The 20,990-nt window shown below is 37.6% G+C and overlaps 1 protein-coding gene across 4 annotated transcripts in view; it reads left to right on the top strand.

Moving 5' to 3' along the window:
* NfI (Nuclear factor I) overlaps positions 1 to 20,990 on the top strand; it is a 262,100-nt gene that overhangs the window by 126,967 nt on the left and 114,143 nt on the right. The window contains exon 1 of one of the 4 annotated variants that reach the window (XM_070282370.1): positions 12,987 to 13,344. The exons of the other annotated variants lie outside the window; for them this stretch is intronic. The gene's annotated coding sequence lies outside the window, so the exon portion shown is untranslated. Of the gene's footprint in view, positions 1 to 12,986; positions 13,345 to 20,990 lie in introns of those variants that run through there. 4 annotated transcript variants of the gene reach the window in all.

Here is a 20,990-nt window from a genome sequence, read left to right as displayed (position 1 = left end):
GCAAAAAATATTGAACCACTTATAAATCGTAATTTTATTTCATAACCTCTTATAAATCGCTGTGCATTAGGAATTTTGTGTTTCTCTTAATGTTTTCGTTAAGTTTGCTGTTACCAATTATTGTTACCAAAAATGACCAATTACACAGCCACACAAAAAAAAAAAAGTGTCCGGGTTGGGAGATCAGAGTACCCTACCCCCATGTATTTTGGACCGCTGAACACGAATCTGAAGTCCGTTTTGGTCCTGCACGTGTACGTTTCTTCCTAACCTCAAAAAAAGTTTTACATTTTTGGAGGTATGCGACTTTTTTTTTAATTTATTGGATTTTCATGAAACTGGGTACCCAGGGGTTTTTGGGGTCGCTGATTACGAATTCATGCAACCTCCTCGTGGTGTACATCGGGTAATGCTAATGCCGACGGTCCAGGTTGAGTTTATTTCATTTTTCATAAAAATCCAACAATTTTTTGAAAATTCGTCCGCCATATTGAATCCGCCATATTGAATTTGGAAAATCTTACTTTAGATTCGTAATCAGCGACCCCAAAAACCCCTAAGTACCCAGATTCATGAAAATCCAAAAATTTTTCAAAAATTCGTCCGCCATTTTGGATCCGCCATATTGAATTTTGAAAATCTGACTTGAAATTCGTAATCAGCGACCCCAAACACCCCTGGGTACCCAGTTTCATGAAAATCCAATAAATTAAAAAAAAAGTCGCATACCTCCAAAAATGTAAAACTTTTTTTGAGGTTAGGAACAAACGTACACGTGCAGGACCAAAACGGACTTCAGATTCGTGTTCAGAGGTCCAAAATACATGGGGATAGGGTACTCTGATCTCCCAACCCGGACACTTTTTTTTTTTTTTGTGTGGCTGTGTTATTTTAAAGCTTGAATTTTTGTCTTTTAAAATTTAATGATTCTGCTTAATTGCTTAATTTTTTTTTATAATAATGTTATGTTATTGTTTTATTTTCCTTTAATTTGAAAAACATACAAATGAATATACATACTTATTATACCCTTGCAGAGGGTATTATAATTTTGTCCAAAGGTGTGCAACGCAGTGAAGGAGACATATCCGACATCTATAAAGTATATATATTCTTGATCAGGATCACCTCCTGAGTTGATATGAGCATGTTCGTCTGTCCGTCCGTCTGTCCGTCTATCTGTCTGTTCGTTTCTACGCGAACTAGTCTCTCAGTTTTAAAGCTATCGTCTTGAAACTTTGCACACACCCTTCTTTCCTTTTCACGCAGTATATAAGTCAGCTCGGATCGGCCGATTATATCCTATAGCTCCAATATAACTGATTGATCGGAAATGGTATAACTTTGGTGTTTTTAGAGTAAGAGAGTTCAAGTTACAGAAGTGCTACTTTTGGCAAAATAATACGACATGCCAAATTTCATAAGGATCGGCCGACTATATCTTATAGCTGCCATAAAACTGAATGATCGAAATTGACCTAACTTTCGTGTTTTTGAAGATAGAATTAAATGGAATTTAAACATGTCTGTGCCGGTTTCACTGCATCAGTTTCGGATGCCATTTCCCGTAGGTCTGGGATACATTATTGTTGTGAAAATTGTCGTGCTGTGCAAGGCGAAATGAGGTCGTTCATGTGACAGACCAAAAATGTATTTAAAGAGCTTATCATTGGTTTCGTAAAATCAATGATCAGCTCTGTGCGCTTGACACTCAATTTAGTGGCCTTCAGCTGAGAAAAATTCGTCAGAATTTCTCAGGGATAATGAGCAATTGTCTGATATGTCCGCCATGGCATCCCTTCAAGTGATGCCACAAGTCCTAGGGAACGAAACTCCATTAGAGTCACCCAAAAGGGTATTCCACAGTCCGGACCACTGGCACCGACTGATGCTGCAGTTCTCGTACCTGCGACACCAAAACCCTTACGGGTGATTCCTCCATCGAAACATATATTTGTTTCTCGGCTTGCCCCTGATACTTCAGAGTTTGATATCTCGGCTTATATCAAAGCCAAAACAAAAGCCGATATAAAGGTGGAGGACATAACTAAATTTAAATATAATTATACACGGCGCACGTCTTCTTTCAAGATTCGTGTGCCCGCGCTGATGTTCAAGACGATTTGTTCTCCCAGTTTTTGGCCAGAGAATCTTTTCGTCCAAGAACATCAGCCTAGTTCCGTGAAGAAAAAACTTAAAAAACCAGTGGGAGTGAGACTTCCCAATATCGGAACCACTGACCAACCCTCCACCTCTTCTTTGGCTACTAACCCAAAAAACTAGTTTCCTCATAAACTCTCACCTATCAGAATACTAGGGGGCTACGTAGCAAACTCCCCAAGCTATATTCTGATAGTTCTTTCTTTGTATCCCATATAATAGCATTTACATAAACTTGGTTAAATCCGGAGATCTTTAGCTCCGAAGTTTTTCCAAGTAAGTACACCACTTTTAGACGGTATCGATCTCAGCGAAGAGGAGGTGGAGTCCTCATTTTGGTAGACTCTACTCTTGATTCTGAAGAGGTGAAATCCCATGAGCTTGGTGACATAAAATTTATTTGCATTAAAATCACTATGTCCGTTAAAGCTTTATACGTTACATGTTCATATATACCTCCTATGTCTGAACCGCCTACATATTGGCAGCATTTGTCCGCCATTCGATACGTCTCTAATCTTATGACGGATCGTGACCAACTCGTAGCGGTGGGCGACTTTAATATCCCAGAATTAAAGTGGTCCAACGTCGATAACTCACCATCTTTGTCATTTGTAACTTACCATGACTTCACCGCGGGCATGTTTGACATGTCCCTAGGTCAGATCAATCATGTTAGAAATTCGCTAGGTCGGCTTTTAGACTTATGTTTTGTATCTGATCCTGATGGGACTGCTCTCTCCAGAGCTTTTCCCCTTTCAACCCCAGAGGATCCATATCATCCCACGCTGGAGGTCTCAATCGAAACCACTCCTGGTATCGATCAGATGTCTCCGAGCGTGGTAAATAAGATTCGCTGTTTCCGTAAAGCTTATTTTCAGAAACTTAATAGCCTTATCGATACATTTGACTAGTCTGATATTCTGGCGTGCACTGATCTTAATGTCACTTTAGAAAAATTTTATTTTACTTTAAATACATTTTTTGACTCATGTGTGCCTTGGAAATATCCGTCCGCTTCAACAAATCCTCCATGGTTTACAAGGTGCCTCACTAACCTAAAAAATAAAAAAAATAAGCCTTTACTTAAATATAAAAAAACCTGCAATAGTGTTGATTTCTCAAGATACCTACTAGCTTGGTCGAATTTTACAGTGCATAACGCCGAATGTTATAGGAATTATATTGACCGCTGCCGGATACAATTTACTCAGGATCCAAAGCAGTTTTATAATTTTGTAAACACTAAGCGTAAACACGTATCTTTTTCACCCCTGATTACGTTTGAAAATTCCTCTGCGACTTCTGATCAGGCCATTGCCGATCTATTCGCAGAATTTGTTCAAACAACTTTTTCTCCTCCTAAATTTACTGATCAGCCTTACGCATATAACATTCAAGCAGCAAATCTTATTTTCTGTCTGTTTTTTTCTGAGAAAAACTTATTATCTGGTCTTTTAAGGGTCAAACCCATTTATTCGCCAGGCCCCGATGGAGTACCAGGCTGTGTGCTAAAATACTGTGCCAGGGCTCTGTGCAAACCTCTACTTAGACTTTTCAACTTATCTTTGGAAACCTCGATTTTTCCCCTTAAGTGGAAGGAATCATTTATAATTCCCCTACATAAAAAAAAGGAAAAGTTCGATGCTGCCAACTACAGAGGCATCTCTAAGTTGTCGGCAATTCCAAAGTTATTTGAAAAATTAATTACCCCTCACTTGCAACACCTTTGCTCTTCGATCATCTCTCCCTGTCAGCATGGCTTTATTAAGCGTCGCTCCACCACCACAAATTTACTGGATTTGACATCCTTTGTCATAGATGGCTTTTGTAAAGGATATCAAACCGATGTAATTTACACAGACTTCAGCAAAGCATTTGATTCAGTTAATCACTCACTCTTATTGAGTAAACTGAATATGATGGGTTTTCCTATAGACCTCTTAACGTGGATCTCCAGCACACAAAGAGTCTTTTTTAAAAACATACAGTCCCGTCTGGTCCGTGCTACATCTGGCGTCCCTCAAGGAAGTTATCTTGGCCCGCTATTATTCACGCTTTTTATTAATGACTTGCCCCCTGCTTTAACGAACTCTCTAGTTCTTATGTATGCAGATGACGTAAAGCTTTGTCTTCTGTACAAGTCCATCTCTGCCCAATGCAGTCTTCAGTCTGACCTTGATAACTTTCAAGAATGGTGTTTAGCTAATGATCAGGGCCGTAGCTAGAGCCTCGGGGGCCCTGGGGCAACAAGAAAATTTGGGGCCCCCTATACGGAAGTCTTTTGTCAAATTTTAAAGTACGCTTAGGGTTGTCTATGTGTGAAACGTTTGAATTTCCCGCGCGTATAGTGGTCGCGAACACTGTTCGATACCTCGATTGACGCGAATCAGCTGCTCAATTGAGGTGCTATTGACAAACAATAGGATCGGACAATTGCATAATTATTCTGCTTACAATTATATAATTGTTAACTTGCGCGATGAAACGTATTTATCCCAGCGGAGCGATAAAAGAGGGGCAAAATTAAAGAAAGAGAATGAAGCAAAAAAGATTTCCGGGAAATTCGTTAAGTGGTTATCATCCACGCCTGCATCGTCTCTTGATACGGGAACTGTTCAAGGTATATGAATTCAAATAATCAATCAATTTATCCTATAATTCATCCCAAAATAATCCCGCTGGAATAAAGAAATAATTAAAATATTTCATAAATTATGAATGATCCAGGCTGACAATATAAAATTAATTATTTATACGGAATTTATATCCATTGGCCACAGAACCACAACCACTGCCAGAATCATCCCAAAATGAAAGAGATTGCGAGGTTCCTTCGTTCGATGCGAGTAGCGCGAGCGCTATAACAAAAACAGATTCACTTCCTCCTATCAGTCCAAAAACAGGGAACACTTTTCCTGACGTCACACTATGGGGCCAACGACCACTTTTTGTGGCCATAAGTCATTTTTTAAAAGTCCTTAAAGAAAGGATCTAATGACGTCATTAACTTAAGATAACATCAAGCTTTAATGATGCATAACAGAAAAGTTAACAGAGATCGACACTGTTATGTTATTAGCTGTCAAAGTTCACTGTTAGTGCCGATAAAAAACACGTGGTAGATTAGCAAAAAATTTGCATTTTTTAAAAGAGTTTTTAGTGGACTAAAAGGATTTAAAACATTAATGTTTGATATGCAGTCGAACCAAAGGGGTTTGTACTAAGTGTTTGTGGGTGTCAATTGTAGGAATTGATCGTGTTGTTTTTGTAATGTGTGTATTTGTGTACCCCCTGAAAAGGTAAAAGCTAAATTGAAGTACATTTTTCAAATGGAGTAAACAAAAAAATGTAACCTAGTTTCACCTTAATATTTGTACTGTGTTGTAGTGTCTTTCGTCCTCTTTCAAATGAATGTAGTCTTAAGCTGCATATGTTTGAACTTTTTATGGTATTATGATTTTTAGGTCAATGCCTGAACAACGATAAATTGTTCGATAAATGGAAATCAGCTGCTACGAAAAGCTGCAAGAAGTCTGCTATTTTGGATTGCTTTAGGAAAAGTGTAAATGGGCCTATATCTGAAGACCAAGACACAAAATTAGTAGTCCAAAGCGAACAATTTTGCTACCGTTTATCGCGAAAGTGGAATAGTTGCAAAAGAAATGTAGCATTGTTTAGAAGAAGGCATGCTGTTTGGCTATCATCGCAGACTGTTTTGCATATGGAAACAAAGAACCGAAGATCCGTGGGTCGACCTTCATTATCATACGCGGTTAAGAGTTACAGAACGATAAGAAGGGCAGCATCAGGTCTTGCTACTCGCATGGCAGGAAATGTAGGTCTTCTAATTCAATCAGCGAGTGCAGCAGCGCGAAAAGGGGGCAAAGTTGATCTCGCCTTTGTTTTACAGCTATTAGCTAAAAGTCCTGAAATGGCAACAAATATCCGAAGTCTATTAAGACAGAAAATTGCAAAGCCTGAGAAAATATCAACCGACGAAGCTTTAGCTCTTCTTTTGGATGAGAGCTTAACAAAAAAGCAGTATTGTTCCATAAGGGAGCTAGCTAAACAAAATATTTTTCCCTCATACAAGGAAGTGGCTAATAAAAAAAAAGACTGTCATCCATCAGAAATAATAGTCTCAGAAACTAAGGCCGAGGTCCCTTTACAAAATCTTCTTGAACATACAGCTGCACGGATTGTCCAGTTACAAGAACCAGTTCTTCTTAAAGTTTTGGAAGAGCAAGGAACAAATTTTCTAACAACAGATCTTATACTTAGCTATGGATTTGATGGTAGCTCTGGGCAGTCAAATTATAACCAGGGTTATTCTAACTGTCAAAATCAAATTGATTCAAGCTTATTTGCAACTACAATAACCCCTTTAAGAATGGTTGATCCATCTGGGAACATAATATGGAATAACCGAACTCCACAGTCTGTGAGATTTTGTAGACCACTGAAACTGGAATTTTTAAAGGAGACGAAGGAAACCATTTTAAAAGAAAATAATAGTTTAACCGAGCAAATCCAGAAACTTCAATCCCTAAAAGTTATTTTTGGAGGTGGAAAAATAGTTTATATTAAGTTTCGTCTGTATTTAACGGTTATAGACGGGAAAGTTTTAAACGTTTTGACTGGTACCAAATCCACCCAAGCCTGTCCAATTTGCGGTGCTACTCCTTTAGATTTTCTGGGAAATAAAAATTTTAAGTGCGAAAAATTTTTACCACACATGGACAATCTTAAGTACGGTTTAAGTCCGCTTCATTGTTGGATACGATTTTTCGAATTTATTTTACACGCTGGGTATAAATGCGAGGTCAAAAAGTGGCGCATAGTAGATGAAGCGGAAAAAAAACTTGTAATTATAAGAAAGAAACAAATTCAAGATTTGTTCTGGAAAAATATGTCCCTAAAAGTAGACGTGGCAAAAGTAGGGTTTGGAAGCTCTAATAACGGAAACACATCTCGCCGAGCCTTTTCTAACCCAGAAATGTTTTCGGAAATAACAGGAATCGACCTCCAGCTAATAAAAAATATGGGAATTATCCTTATATGCCTTTCAAGCCAATTACCCATAAATGTAAAAAAATTCGAAAAATTTTGCCATAGCACTGGAGAGATAATTGTTGATAAGTATCCTTGGCTTCCGATGACAGCGACTGTTCATAAGATCCTGGTTCATTCGAGTGACATAATAGAAAACACAGTAATTCCAGTGGGATGCTTCGGAGAAGAAGGAGCAGAATCAAGGAACAAAATTTACAAGTCTGATCGGCTTCACCATGCAAGAAAAACCAACAGAATAGAAAATTTTACGGATGTTTTTCAAAGAGCATTGGACACATCTGATCCACTCATTTCTACCGTTAATTTATCAAAGCGTATACGGACTCAGAAGCAATTAAGCCTACCTTTAATAGTTACTGAATTGCTTGATGGCGTAAGTTGTACTTCAGATACGCATTTAGAGGACCTTTCAGATGATCAATTTGAATTTTCTTTTGATATGGAACTGCAAGCCGAAGAACAAATACAATAAAAATAGAAATGAGGTACTTAAACATAATATTTGAATTATTCTACATGAATTTTAAAATCAACTATTTACAGCTCGTCAAGCCTGACATTAATGCAAATGGATATTTTAAGGAGCACTAGTGCCTTTTTATTATTCAATAAATAAATATAGACAAATAAACATATATTTTTATGATTTTTTTACGGAATTTTATGATGAAATATTATAATAGGTATATCTTTAAAAAAAAAGGTGGTGCCACGCCCATTATCATAAAACATATTCATTTTTTTATTATAAACTCAAATTCGAAAACCAAACCGAAATATCTCGTTTCGTTTCCGAGATATTAATTTCGGCCACAAAAAGTGTTCGTTGGCCCCATAGTGCGTCATTACGGACTCAATCATCAAACACGCTATTATTTCGTCTGGCCCAAAACAACCTCCGGGTCCTTTCCCAAAAGATGAAAAACAGGACGGACGCCTTTTCTCGAAAAATTTTTACGAGCGTTGTTTACGAGCAATGGCAAAAACACGGTACATCGGATGAGGTTCTTGAAGAGGATTTGAAGAAAAATCATAATTTTTGGCGCAAGATACTCAAAAGAGTTTTAGATGTCACGTTGATGCTTGCCACGTGCAATTTAGCTTTTCGAGGACAATGTCACAAATTCTTAGATAGTAATAAGGGAAATTTCTTGTCTGTAATAGAATTATTAGCAAAATACGACCCTGTCTTGAAAAATCTATTGGAGATGCCTGATCAATCCGTAACATACTTGAGCCCTTGTATTCAAAATGAACTCATTGCTCTTCTTGCTAAACAAGTTAATGATTCCATTGTTTCTGAGTTGCAAGAAGCTCTTTTTTTCTCGGGGATTATGGACACAACTCAATATAGTAGCAAGATAGATCAATTGAGCGAAGTTTTTCGTTAGGTTAAAATTGTGTCTGATGAGAGAGGAAAACCGTCCAAATTAGAAATTTTTGAAACTTTTACATCTTTCACTGAAGTAAGAGATCAATCTGCTGACGGCCATTCTAACCTCATCATATCATCGATTAAGAAAAAAGGATTGAATATTCAGAAATTGCTTGAACAAGGCTACGACGGCGCAGCCGTTATGAGTGGACGTTTAGGCGTTCAAAAAAAAAATCACTAAAGTAGCACCTCATGCTTTGTTCGTTTATTGCGCCGCTCACAATTTGAATCTTGTGTTAAAAGATGCTGTTCGCGAAAATTCAGAAATCGCTTGTTTCTATGATATTGTACAAGATATTTACAATTTTTTCGGCAACAGTATTGTACGATGGCAAAATTTGCAAACACCTACAGAAGAAAAAAATGTCTCCAAAACAACCATAAAAACATTGAATCCCACACGTTTTTCAGGAACTCATGACTCGATTTACGCGCTGAAGAAAAGATTGCCTGATATTAGGAACAATTTATCACGTATTGTTTTGACTAGTAAAACTTCTAGCGAAAGAAACGAAGCGTTGGGACTTCAAAAACGTGTTGAATCACTGGATTTTGTTAGTTGCTTGGTTATTTTGTGCAAAGTTTTGGAAAAAATTAATATTGTATCAAAAGCTCTTCAAACAGAAACGACAGATTTGATGAAAGCACACGAGTTATTGGAAAATGAACACATTGAAGTTTCTTCCATGCGGCAATCATTCGAAGAATTTTTAAAGGAAGCATGCGATTTATGTTCAAAACTTGGCATCCCTTTACAGTTTTCAGAGAAAAAAGTGCGCAGAAAACGGAAAAAACATTTTGATGAACTATGTGTAGACGAAAGACTTTCGAATCCTAAGGAAAACTTCGCAGTGTTTGGATAAAAAACTGTTTTTTATCCTTTGGTGGACATAATTTGTTTCCAATTGAAGTACCGATTTGAAGGTATGAAATCTGTTCTGGATGTCTACAAAATTGTTCAACCAAAATTCATAATCAATGCCACTGACAAGGAAATTTCGTTAGAAGCCGAAAAATTCATGAAAAATTTCCGTGATCACATTTCTTCCACATTTCCATCGCAATTACTCTCGTTGCGTTCAGCGTTCAGAAAAAAAATCGGTCTGATTGATAGTGTGAAACAACTAGCTGAAATGATCATAATTGAAAACAGTTCCTTAACGTCAAGTTACTCTGATGTATGCAAGTTAAATTGTTTGTAGTTCGGTGAATTAAAAAAATGAAAATTTTATTTTTTGATTTCACAACTTGGTGTTAAACCTTTATTTATTAAACGCAAAAATTACAAGACACTTTTGGTTTTTTCTTAAATACTTTTGTCAACCGTTCGCGGTCTCGGTCAAAATAGGACTGACTTCTTAATTCTAAATCTGATCCAAAGAACCTCGGCCATCAGTTGTGTTTAGATTAGAGGCTTAAGATGAAACTGTCGCATCTTATTGTGAAATTCGATTAAGCTGATCGATGCAATTTGGTGGGTACTTGAAACGCAAAAGGCGTAATTGATTGGGCTTCGGAGGGAAGCTGATGTTTACTTTTGATTTTGATTTGTTTATGGGGAACCGAGATCGCGCCTCAGAGCCAAAGACAAAGCCGAAGGCAAATGCAGAGTTTGAAAATATTGTTTATAAAATTCATAAGTGGAAAGCCATAAGTGGCCTGGATTTATGGGTTGGATAATTGAGCCAAAGATCAAGCCAAAGGCAAATGCAGAGATTGAAAATATTGTTTATAAAAGCCATATGTGGCCTGTATTTAGGGGTTGGATAACTTGCACTGCTTGTATGATGTTTCTGACACTTCCTGTCACAGTTGCAACGGCGGAAAGATCTTTTTCGAAATTGAAATTGATTAAAAATTATTTGAAAAGCTCTATGGGGCAAGAGCGATTGTGTGGATTGGCCCTATTATCGATTGAAAATGAGCGAGCAAGAAAGATCGATTTCAGCCAAGCCATCGACGAATTTGCGGCTTGCAAAGGGAGAAAGCGGCGTTTTTAATGGTATTTACCAAATGACATATGTTGAACTAAAGCGAAAACATGTTTTGTATATTATCTAGTAAAACTGTAAAAAATTTAGAATTTTTTTATTTTGTTAGACTATTGTGATCCCGGCGGGGCCCCTTCCCTTCGGGGGCCCTGGGGCACCGCCCCACCTGCCCCATGCTAGCTACGGCCCTGCTAATGATCTAATACTAATGGATCAAAATCCAAGCATATGTCTTTTTATCGTTCTTGCACTCTGCAAGCTACGTATTCCATTAATGGGATTGCCTTAGAAAAATTAACCCAGGTTATAGATCTTGGCATCCTATTAGACATAAAACTTAAATTTGCCGACCATATTTCCTTAATGGTTAATAAGGCTAAAGAATTCCTTGGTTTTATCAAAAGGTGGTCAAAAGAATTTTATGAATTTGATGATTTAATCATTAATTTAATGATTTAATTTAATTTAATTAGAATCGGCCGACTATAGCTGCCTATACCTCAGGGAAATAAGTATATGTACAAAAATATTATTGACTTAATTTTTACTTATTGTCATTGCGCATTTAATCTTGGTATGCAATTATGTCCAGTTGCAATCTATTTATAGAATGCTACTACGAAATTTGTTTTCGGTCATCATTCTTAGTACCGTTATCACTTTATTCTGTGGCGCCAGAAGGTTTTCTTAGGAAATAAGTATATGTACAAAAATAAACTAGCGTGGTTTGAATGAAGAGTGGAAGTCTTTTGGTCAGCAAATTAGTCCGGAATTGATTTTTTTAAGAGAAGAGCTTATTTGCAAACCAACAAATGTAAGTTGATTGGTGTTTGTGTGAAAAATTTAAATATAATTACGGTTTTAACTTAGCATGCCACGAGGAGACCATTTGTCAGCCGAAGAACGCGGAATAATAACAGCAATGAATGAAAACGGATGTAAAATTTCCGAAATAGCTGCTAGAGTTTCTCGACACCGACATACCATTAGAAACTTTTTAAAAAACCCGAAAAAATATGGTACAACAAAACGCTCTGGCAGACCTAGTAGCATCGACCCTAGGTGCAAACGCGAAATTCAGCGCCTAGCTGTAAACAAACAAATGTCGTGCAACGAGATTAAACGTCATTTACATCTTAATGTCACTAGGAGACGGGTCCATCAACTTTTAGTTAAAAATAATAACATTAAATATAGTACCCGAGTGCCTGTACCTAAGCTGCTACCACGCCATCTAAGCGCACGATTATCCTTCGCGGAAAAATATAAATTTTGGACAAAGGAATTTCGCGAAGTAATTTTTTCGGACGAAAAAAAGTTCAATTTAGATGGTCCAGATGGGTGTCAGAAGTATTGGCGCGACATAAGGCAACCAAGGCAAACCCGGCATAAGCGAAACCATGGCGGAGGCTCCTTGATGGTTTGGGCTGCTTTCGGGTATGCGGGAAGGTCTCCAATTTGTTTTATTCCTACAAGAACAAATGCGGAGATATATACTCAATTGTTGGACGATGTCCTTATCGAGTTCGCTGGGAACCTTTACGGGGATAATTGGACTTTCCAGCAAGACAACGCCCCAATCCACACTGCACGGACCACAAAGGAGTTTTTTTCGTCAAGAAAAATTCCACTTTTAGATTGGCCAGCCATAAGCCCCGACTTAAATCCTATTGAGGATCTCTGGGGCATCCTTTCGGCCAGAGTTTATAAAAATGGCCGACAATTTGACACCATCAAACAACTGAGATTATTATATATTATTATGATTATTATGATTATATTTTTGGTCAGTTATTCCAACCTACCAAATTTCATAACGATCGGCCGACTATATCTTATAGCTGCCATATAACTGAACGATCGGAAATGGTTTTTAGTAGGAATATCAACTTTCGTATTTTTGAAGATAGGAGCTTGGGACTTTTTTTTAGGTTTTAACTGCAAGGGTATGTCAACTTCGGCTCCGCCCGAAGTTAGCTTTTCTTCCTTGTTTTCAGTAAAATTAAAAACAAAGCAACTGGGAGTAAATATACATAGAGTGGCAGAATTTTGTTCATTGCATGATACAAAAAGAATTAAATGTTCTCGTCGAAAAAATTAGTCCGTTAACCAAATGACAGATATTAACTTATGACTTATGACTCAGTTGAATCAGTGTTGACAGTATTATCCCTTAAATAGTGGTGGGCAAACTCTCATTTTCCATAGCACGCGTGCATAGGGCCAGAAATTTGGCTGCAGCGCTTCCGGCACAATGACAGTGTGGCACTTTCAAATTTTTTTTAAGCTCTCTCATTTGCTTTCATTTTGTCTCATTTGACAGCCCAAACTTAAAAATCAAAATGTTTCATCTCAGAGTATTCGTTTTACTAATATTCGGGACGAAAAAAAAAATTTTTTTTTTTAAAGTTTAAAAATTGTGAATTATTTTTTCACTTAAAAATATTTGCTTTTATTATTTGGTACGGGCAAAATTAAAATATAATGGATGGCCCACGAGGCCAAGTTTCAAGAGACCAAAAAAAAAAGAATATTTACCAATGAAGAGGATGTGCAAGAAAGTTTTGAAGTATATGTTTAGGAAATGGAGGAATTGTCTGGACCGAATGTGAATAATTCAACGATTCAAATTAAAAATAGGAAAAAAGAAGAAAAGAAAAGAGAATTAGAAAATTGTTGCATGTAAGAAAATTTGCAATTGGATAAAAATGAAATTTTGTATGACATTTCTCACAAAGGGCCCTTTGGGGTCTATATTGACAAAATTCTACACTTCAGTAAGATTGGCTTTGGACGCTGGAAAGCTGAGTTTAAGTAGCGGAAGCTTATGACATTTTATTTTCAGATTTGAAAAACCATGGCTATGAACCCAAGATTTTCAGACACTTAATTTTTAAAATGGGTATTATTTTTAATATTCTGTTTGTTCATTGAGATTTTTCAATGCCGTAAATAAAAAAGGCAATTGTGTATAATTGTAAACGTTATAAAAAAATGTTTATTTTCTGCATGCAGATGAAGCAGATATGTAGATCCGCTTATGGTGCATGCAGAGACTCAAGTCAAGTATAGAGAGGGCGGCCCGACTAGTCACTGCTAAGCTAAAGCTCTCAATAATGTAGAGGGCGGCCCAACCTAGACATTTGCGGAGCTAAAACTCTCTAAAAAAAACTAGTGAATCGAGCGGCCGAGAGAAATTAGTCGGCTTACGATCAACTAAGCTTTTTATACATACTTTAGCCTAATAAATAAACATTACACTAAACCAGTGGTCGGCACCCCAATACATTGATATGATTTTACCGCATTAGTGTTAGTAACGAATAGCAGAAAGTAGGCTGTAAGCATGACGTTTCACACATGCATACTGTGTGTGTGTGGCAGAGCTTGGGCAGAGAAATTTCCTATGCCCCCGAGATAGGGCCGTGCCGACCTCTTCACTAAACATTAAATTAACATTATTTAAACATCAGGGGGGCCCCATAGCCTAGTGGGTAGTGCAGCTGCACGCTAAGCGTGGGGTCGTGGGTTCGAACCCCACTCATGACAATCATGACCTCCAAAGTTTTTCGGCTTCATTATGCTTAGTGGACTCTTTCCGATGCTACTAAACATGGGAGGTCGAAACAACGGTATTCTGGGATTGGTTGCACCTGGCTAATCACCGGATCAACTGAAAGACAATTGATTAACGAAACTAATACAAGAAGAGAAGAAACCAACCACCCCCCCAAACCCGTCGACGACCATTCGCATATCGAAACGGACACGAATTGGACAATGGAACGTGAGGACTTTAATGGAACCAACCAGACTGGCGCAGTTTGAAGGAGAAATGGAGAAAATGCAGATCAAAATCGCAGGCATCAGTGAGATGAGATGGAGAGGTAACGGTACAACAACAACATCAAGCCGCAATCTAGTGCTTCACAGCGGGACCAATCATGGAGGCAGAAGCGGAGTCGGGATATATGTGTCCAAACAGTACAAACTGGCACTAATTTCCTGGAACCCAGTATCCGACAAAATCATCATTGCCAGATTCCGATGCAATGCTAGACACATCACCATCGTGCAGTGCTATGCCCCAACAGAAGACGCCAGCGATGACATCAAAGACGACTTCTACAACGCCCTCACATCCTCACTCACTAGGATCGAAAGAGGTGACATAAAAATTCTAATGGGAGATTTCAATGCGAAAATTGGCCCCAACAACAACGGATTGGAAACAATCATGGGCCGACATGGTGTTGGCACACGCAGCAATAATGGTGACAGGCTAATCGACTTATGTCAGACCTTCCAACTGGTTATTGGTGGAAATGTATTCCCCCACAAGGAAATCCATAAATACACATGGACCTCTCCTAATGGACATAATCGCAACCAAATCGACCACATCTGCATGAGTAGGAAATGGAGACGCTCGATAATGGATGTTAGAAATAGGAGAAGTGCGTCTATCAACAGTGACCACGAGCTGATAATCGGGGAGCTTTTAATCACGCTCAGACGAAATAGCAACACTGTCAACAGGACCACAAGAAGGCCGCCTCCCCTTAACGTACAACGGCTGAGTGACTCCAACCTATCCACCAGAATGGCCACAAGGTTGCGTGAACAGATGACAGCACAACCGGAGAATCACTCATGGGAACAAACATGCAGTATACTGAGGAGCACCGCGGAGGAGATGCTTGTCACCCGACAACGGAGGCGCACGGAATGGATATCAGCGCACACTTGGGAACTTATCAGCAAACGGAAGAGCCTAAAGTCGAAAGCAGATCATGACCGCAGAGCTCGCGACGAACAAAAAGAGCTATGCAAATTGGTGAAGAAATCAGCAAGAAACGACAAAAGAAAATTTCTGGACAGGCTCGCTGGAAATGCAGAAAGCGCAGCTAACACGAACAACATGCGCTCATTGTACCAGATAATTAGTCAACTGACCGGAAGCTGTCATAGGCGAACCCAACCAGTGCGGGACCCAGATGGAAGACTCCTTATTGATGATGAGGCACAACTCCAGAGATGGCGACAGCACTTTATGGAGATCAGCTGCACAGAACAACCGAGCAGCACGCAAGAAAACTTCAGTAGTATTGTACCGAGCAACAACTTCAGAATATCACCCACGGCACCATCAATTAGAGAAATAAAGAATGCTAGTAAGACCGGCCGAACTTCTTCAGATTAACACGCAACTAATGGCCGAAACACTGCATCCACATTTCAATAATATATGGGAAAGTGTGCGGATCCCAACATCCTGGAAAAAGGAATCATCATCAAGCTACCGAAGAAAGGAGACCTCAGTGACTCAACAACTGGCGAGGCATTACCCTGTTGAACACAAGTTACAAGGTACTAGCCACTCTACTGAACGAGCGTCTTCAGGAAAAGATCGAGCCAACACTACAAGATGAACAAGGAGGATTCAGACCACACAGGAGCTGCGTAGACCAGGCAAACACACTACGCGCAATAGCCGAGCAAACTGTGGAATGGCGCTCGCCGCTGTACCTCTTGTTCATAGATTTCCAGAAGGCATTCGATTCGGTAGACAGAGCAGCGATATGGAGGGCACTTGCAAGAAAGGGAGTGCCAGTGGAAATCATAAACAAAGATATGTATGATGATGCTGAGCTGGCGGTACTGCACAGCGGGAAAATTAGTGCACCCTTCCAGACGAACACAGGCGACAAGCAAGGATGTCCTCTATCACCACTTCTGTTCAACTTGGTAGTCGACGAAATTATGAGAGAAGTATGCATGGACAGACGCGGAATCACTTGGGACTTCACCCGACATCTAGAAGACTTGGATTACGCGGATGACATATAGACATATGTCTATGTCTTGGCTCACAAATTCGAAGACATTCAAGCCAAAGCTAGGGACCTCGAGATCTGAGCCAGCACAGTAGGCTTAAAGATCAACGCATCAAAAACGAAAGCTATGCGGATCAACAACTCCAACACAAACAACATCACAATCGGAGATAAAACCATCGACTTCGTCGACAGATTCAAATGGTGGAGTGGAAAGTGATGTGGAGAACCGACTGCGCAAAGCGAGGTCTGCATTTGGAAGACTACACCGAGTATGGAGAAACCAGCAGATAAACAGAAAAACAAAGATAAACTGATAAAAAAAAAAAAAAAAAATTCAACTCGTGTGTAAAATCCATACTGCTATACGGATCGGAGACGTGGATGACCTCTCAAAGGATATTGATGAAGCTGCAGGCTTACATCAACAAGTGTTAGGTGGAGAGCCCTTGTAGAGGCCCTAAGCTCCCAAGAGGAGTAATAAGGAAAAAAAAAAAAAAAAAAAAAAAAAAAATTTCAATTTTTATAAAAAAAATAAAAATAAAAATTATGATTCAATTTTTATTAAAAAAATTGAAAATAAGTGTTACGATTCAATTTTTATTATAAAAATTGAAAATAAAAATTGAATGCGAATAACTTCTGAACCGAGTGGACTATTAAAAAACCGCTTACATTTTTATGATCTGTGGCGCAGTACCTTTCAAATGATGTATCGAATGTCCTTAAAGGACATAATCAAGGATTAAAAAAAAGGCGAAAAGTATTTTAAGCCTTATTGAAACTGTCGAGAAAAAATCAAGAGATGACGATTTTATAGTTAATGAAATGTTATGGAGTCGTATGTGACTTTTATGGCTCCACTACAAAAGACCATAGTGCAGTTTCAAGAGGAGCAACTTCACTATGGGAATTTTTATGCTCTGTGGTTGGTCTGCAAACTGACCACTAATCAAATTTTATCAAAAAGTGCTCCGGATTCAATTATTTATAAAATTGGAGAGGCGCTTTTTGAAAGTATGGAAACACGGACCAAGAAATTAACATCTAATGTTGGCTTCGAAGCTTGTTTGTACTTAGACCCAAGATTCCATCATATTCTGGACAGCTCTCAAAAGGAAAGGGCAGTCAGTTTCTTAAAAACATTGTGGGCACAAATCAAAATGCATAGTCCCATTGCAACATTGTCATCGTCTACTAGCTCAATTGCTTCAGAGGACAGCAATAGTAAAAGTAATTTTAATATTTTGGATGACTTTTTAAGTGTAAGCGTTGTGCCAAATGAGTCAACCGATGTACATTCAAAGATTGAAACATTGAAATTACCGTAAATGAAATCCAGTACAAATGTTTTACATTTTTGGAAAGAGAGGAAATCATGCGATGCATGTTTTTGTTTGCAAAATATGTTTTGCTATACCTCCAACTCAAGTAAGAACTATTACTTAATTCGAAACAAAATTTTAATTTCCAAACATTTATAGGTAACAATAGAGCGGGCATTTTCTTCATTAAAACTGGTGCTGTCGGACAACAGAAATCGTTTAAGCCACGACACATTAGAAAATATACTCCTTGTTCGCCTAAACTCAACACACTTAGATAATGCGATCGACAACTTGAGTTTATTTGAAGACGACGATTAATTATTTACTAAATAAATTTGTAAATAGAAAATTAAATACATGACTGAATAGCATAATTTTTAAATTTTGATTTAATTAGGAGTTATTAATATTTATTTGTTGTTTCTGTTTCTGTTTGTATATTATTACCTAAATATCATTCTTACAAGGGTAAAGAAAGTGGGTAAGGAAGAAAGGAGGTAAAGAAAGTGGTCACACAGTGACGGTGCATAAAAATCAGGGGAGAAAAAAACAAAAACAAAACTAAGCTAGAGCAGTAGCACATGAAAAAATATTTTTGGCTCTGCTCTGCTCTCGCTCTAGATTTTTGGCTAATGCTACGGCTACGAGGAGCACAAAATAATTTTTTCTGCTGTTGCTATAGCAATAGCTTTGAACTTTTCGTAGCTCGGAGCAGAGCAGAGCAGTCAATTTTTATTTTTCTGCTACGGCTCTGCTCCCGCTCTGGAAAAAAGTGAAAGCTGTAGCAAGAGCAGAGCAATATTTCTGTGCATCTCGCTGCTACGGAGTAGTAAATGCAAACCCTGGCGGTCAACACTATAGATAATTTAAAAGCTCGTGGCTTCCACGTTCCAGAAGCTTTTCTTGTCTTAAACAAAGCTTTTGATGCGGTCAAAATTCCTATCTTAGGTAGAAAATTAGTAAATTTATGTTTTAACCACTCCCATGTTAAATTTATTGTCAATTTTCTTAATAAAAGAATTTTAACTATGGGCAAGACAGAGGTTACAGTCGACAAAGGGGTTAGTCAGGGAAACTCAAATTCTGTTTAACCTTTACACTCTTGAGCTTTATAATCTAAGCAACGATCATAGCAGTATTCTTTTCCAGTATGCGGACGATTTTTTTTTAATCTGTTATGATAAGGATTTTTTGTTGGCTGAATCTAAATTAGAGCAGAAAGTTAATATAATCAACATTACATTTAATGACAATAAATCAGGCTCTACACACTTTAACCTTAGAAGAAGACCTCTTAACGTTTTATACCATCACCTTGAATAATGTAAATAGTGTCAACTATTCGGGTAGAATTATAAGTTCAAACAACTCGTCTGTACCACACGTTAAAAAAATGATTTCAAAATCAATTCAAACAATTACTTTTCTACAAATGCTTAGTGGTTGTCACTTTGGAGTTCATTCATGTAAATCCCTTATTTTTTATAAAGCCTTTATTAGATCTAAGTTTGAGTACGCCTGTTCCTCATTCGTTTACTTATTCATATCATTCATCTTTCACTTATCTTTCACCTGAGAAAAGCATTAGGTTTTATTAAATCAACTCCTGTAAAAATTATTTATCATCTCGCTGCTGAACTCCCACCCATTTACAGAAGTGAATTCGACACAGCTAAAGAGTTAGCCAAATCCTTCGAGTACACACTTCCATCTGCTTCACTCTTTCATACTCGCACACTAAAACCAGCTATAGTAGAATCTATACTGAATATAAAAACATTTTTAGTCATATTGCTCCCATCACCCCTATTTTTACTTTCCCCCGCAAATTATCCCTAGACACCAATTTTTTTAAAGGTACCTGCGTTAACAAAAAGCAAGCTAATGAAGGCATTATTTTTACTTGACTAAACAAAAAATTGAATTCTTTAAATAACATGCACATGGAAATTTTTTACACGGTCGGTTCAGTTTTGGAGAATTTCACAGGTTATGCATTTGTTCATTCAAATTAAAATACTGTTGATAGTTTCTTTGCTTTCTTTGCACATTTATACTGTGTGTGTGTGGCAGAGCTCGGGCAGAGAAATTTCCTATGCTCTCGGGATAGGCCCGTGCCGACCACTGCTATAACGTATTCTCTATGGTTATTCAAACGTAATAAAGGTTATTCAAACTTTAGGCCTTTCATCACCAAGAAACCCTGTTTTTATAAAACGGATATTTTCGACCGTATAGACACAAAACGATTAAATAGAATCCTTAGCGGATATGCGTTCGATAAGTACACTCTATCAAAAATGAATTTTTTAGGCAATGCTATTTGCGACACATACAATGCAGTGGAAAATATTTCACATCTAATTTTAAATTGTTCTAAATACTCAAACATTTGCCGCCATTTTCCAACACTTATATAATATAATTATATTTGTCGCTTCTTTGCAAATGAACCAATCGACAACTACATATCGATAACGTTTTTCTTAAAGCAAGCCAAAATTAATATATAAAAATTATTGTCTTTAAAACAAACGCAATTTTTAGATCTTCTAAAATAAGTTTTCATACATTGGCTGTGGCGTTAACCCGTTCAAACGGGGAGGCCAAATAATTCTTCCACTACAGGAAGTAACTAAATGTATAACAAAAAAAATGTTTCCATTGAGAAAACTTTTCTCAGAAATTGGGTTGGAAAAAGTTTTCTCCATATAAAATATAAATAGGGAAGCGTTGTTTTTCCTTGTTTAAGAACTGTTGCTAGCAAAGCTAGCAAAATACTTTATTTTAGTGCTCATTCAAACTTTTGAATTAACGAAAAATGAAAAAATAAACTACGTTTTTTTCGCAGTGAATGCTCTACTCTCATTTTATTCTCTCTTACGAATACACTCAAATTCTAAACATGTGTTCATTTTAACCCCCACTGGTCTAAACATTAAAAAAAAAATTTCACAGTTTTCTCTGTGAGTTTTTTCTCTTCTGAAATTTGGTTGGAGTTTTTTTTCCATAGAAAATATACTTATATATTAGCCTTCTATGTATATAGAAAAGCATACTTTTGATTTGTCCAAGATCTTTTGCTAGAAAAGCTTTCTTTAACATAAAATGCACTATTTTAGTGCCCATTCAAACTTAACAAATTAATTTGCTCAGTCAATGC

This window comes from Drosophila bipectinata, chromosome 4 (genome assembly GCF_030179905.1).
Source record: "Drosophila bipectinata strain 14024-0381.07 chromosome 4, DbipHiC1v2, whole genome shotgun sequence".
In the NCBI taxonomy this organism is placed as follows: Eukaryota; Metazoa; Arthropoda; class Insecta; order Diptera; family Drosophilidae; genus Drosophila; species Drosophila bipectinata.
The sequence above is the reverse complement of the archived record's forward strand: the minus strand, read 5'-3'. Positions and strand labels throughout refer to the sequence as shown.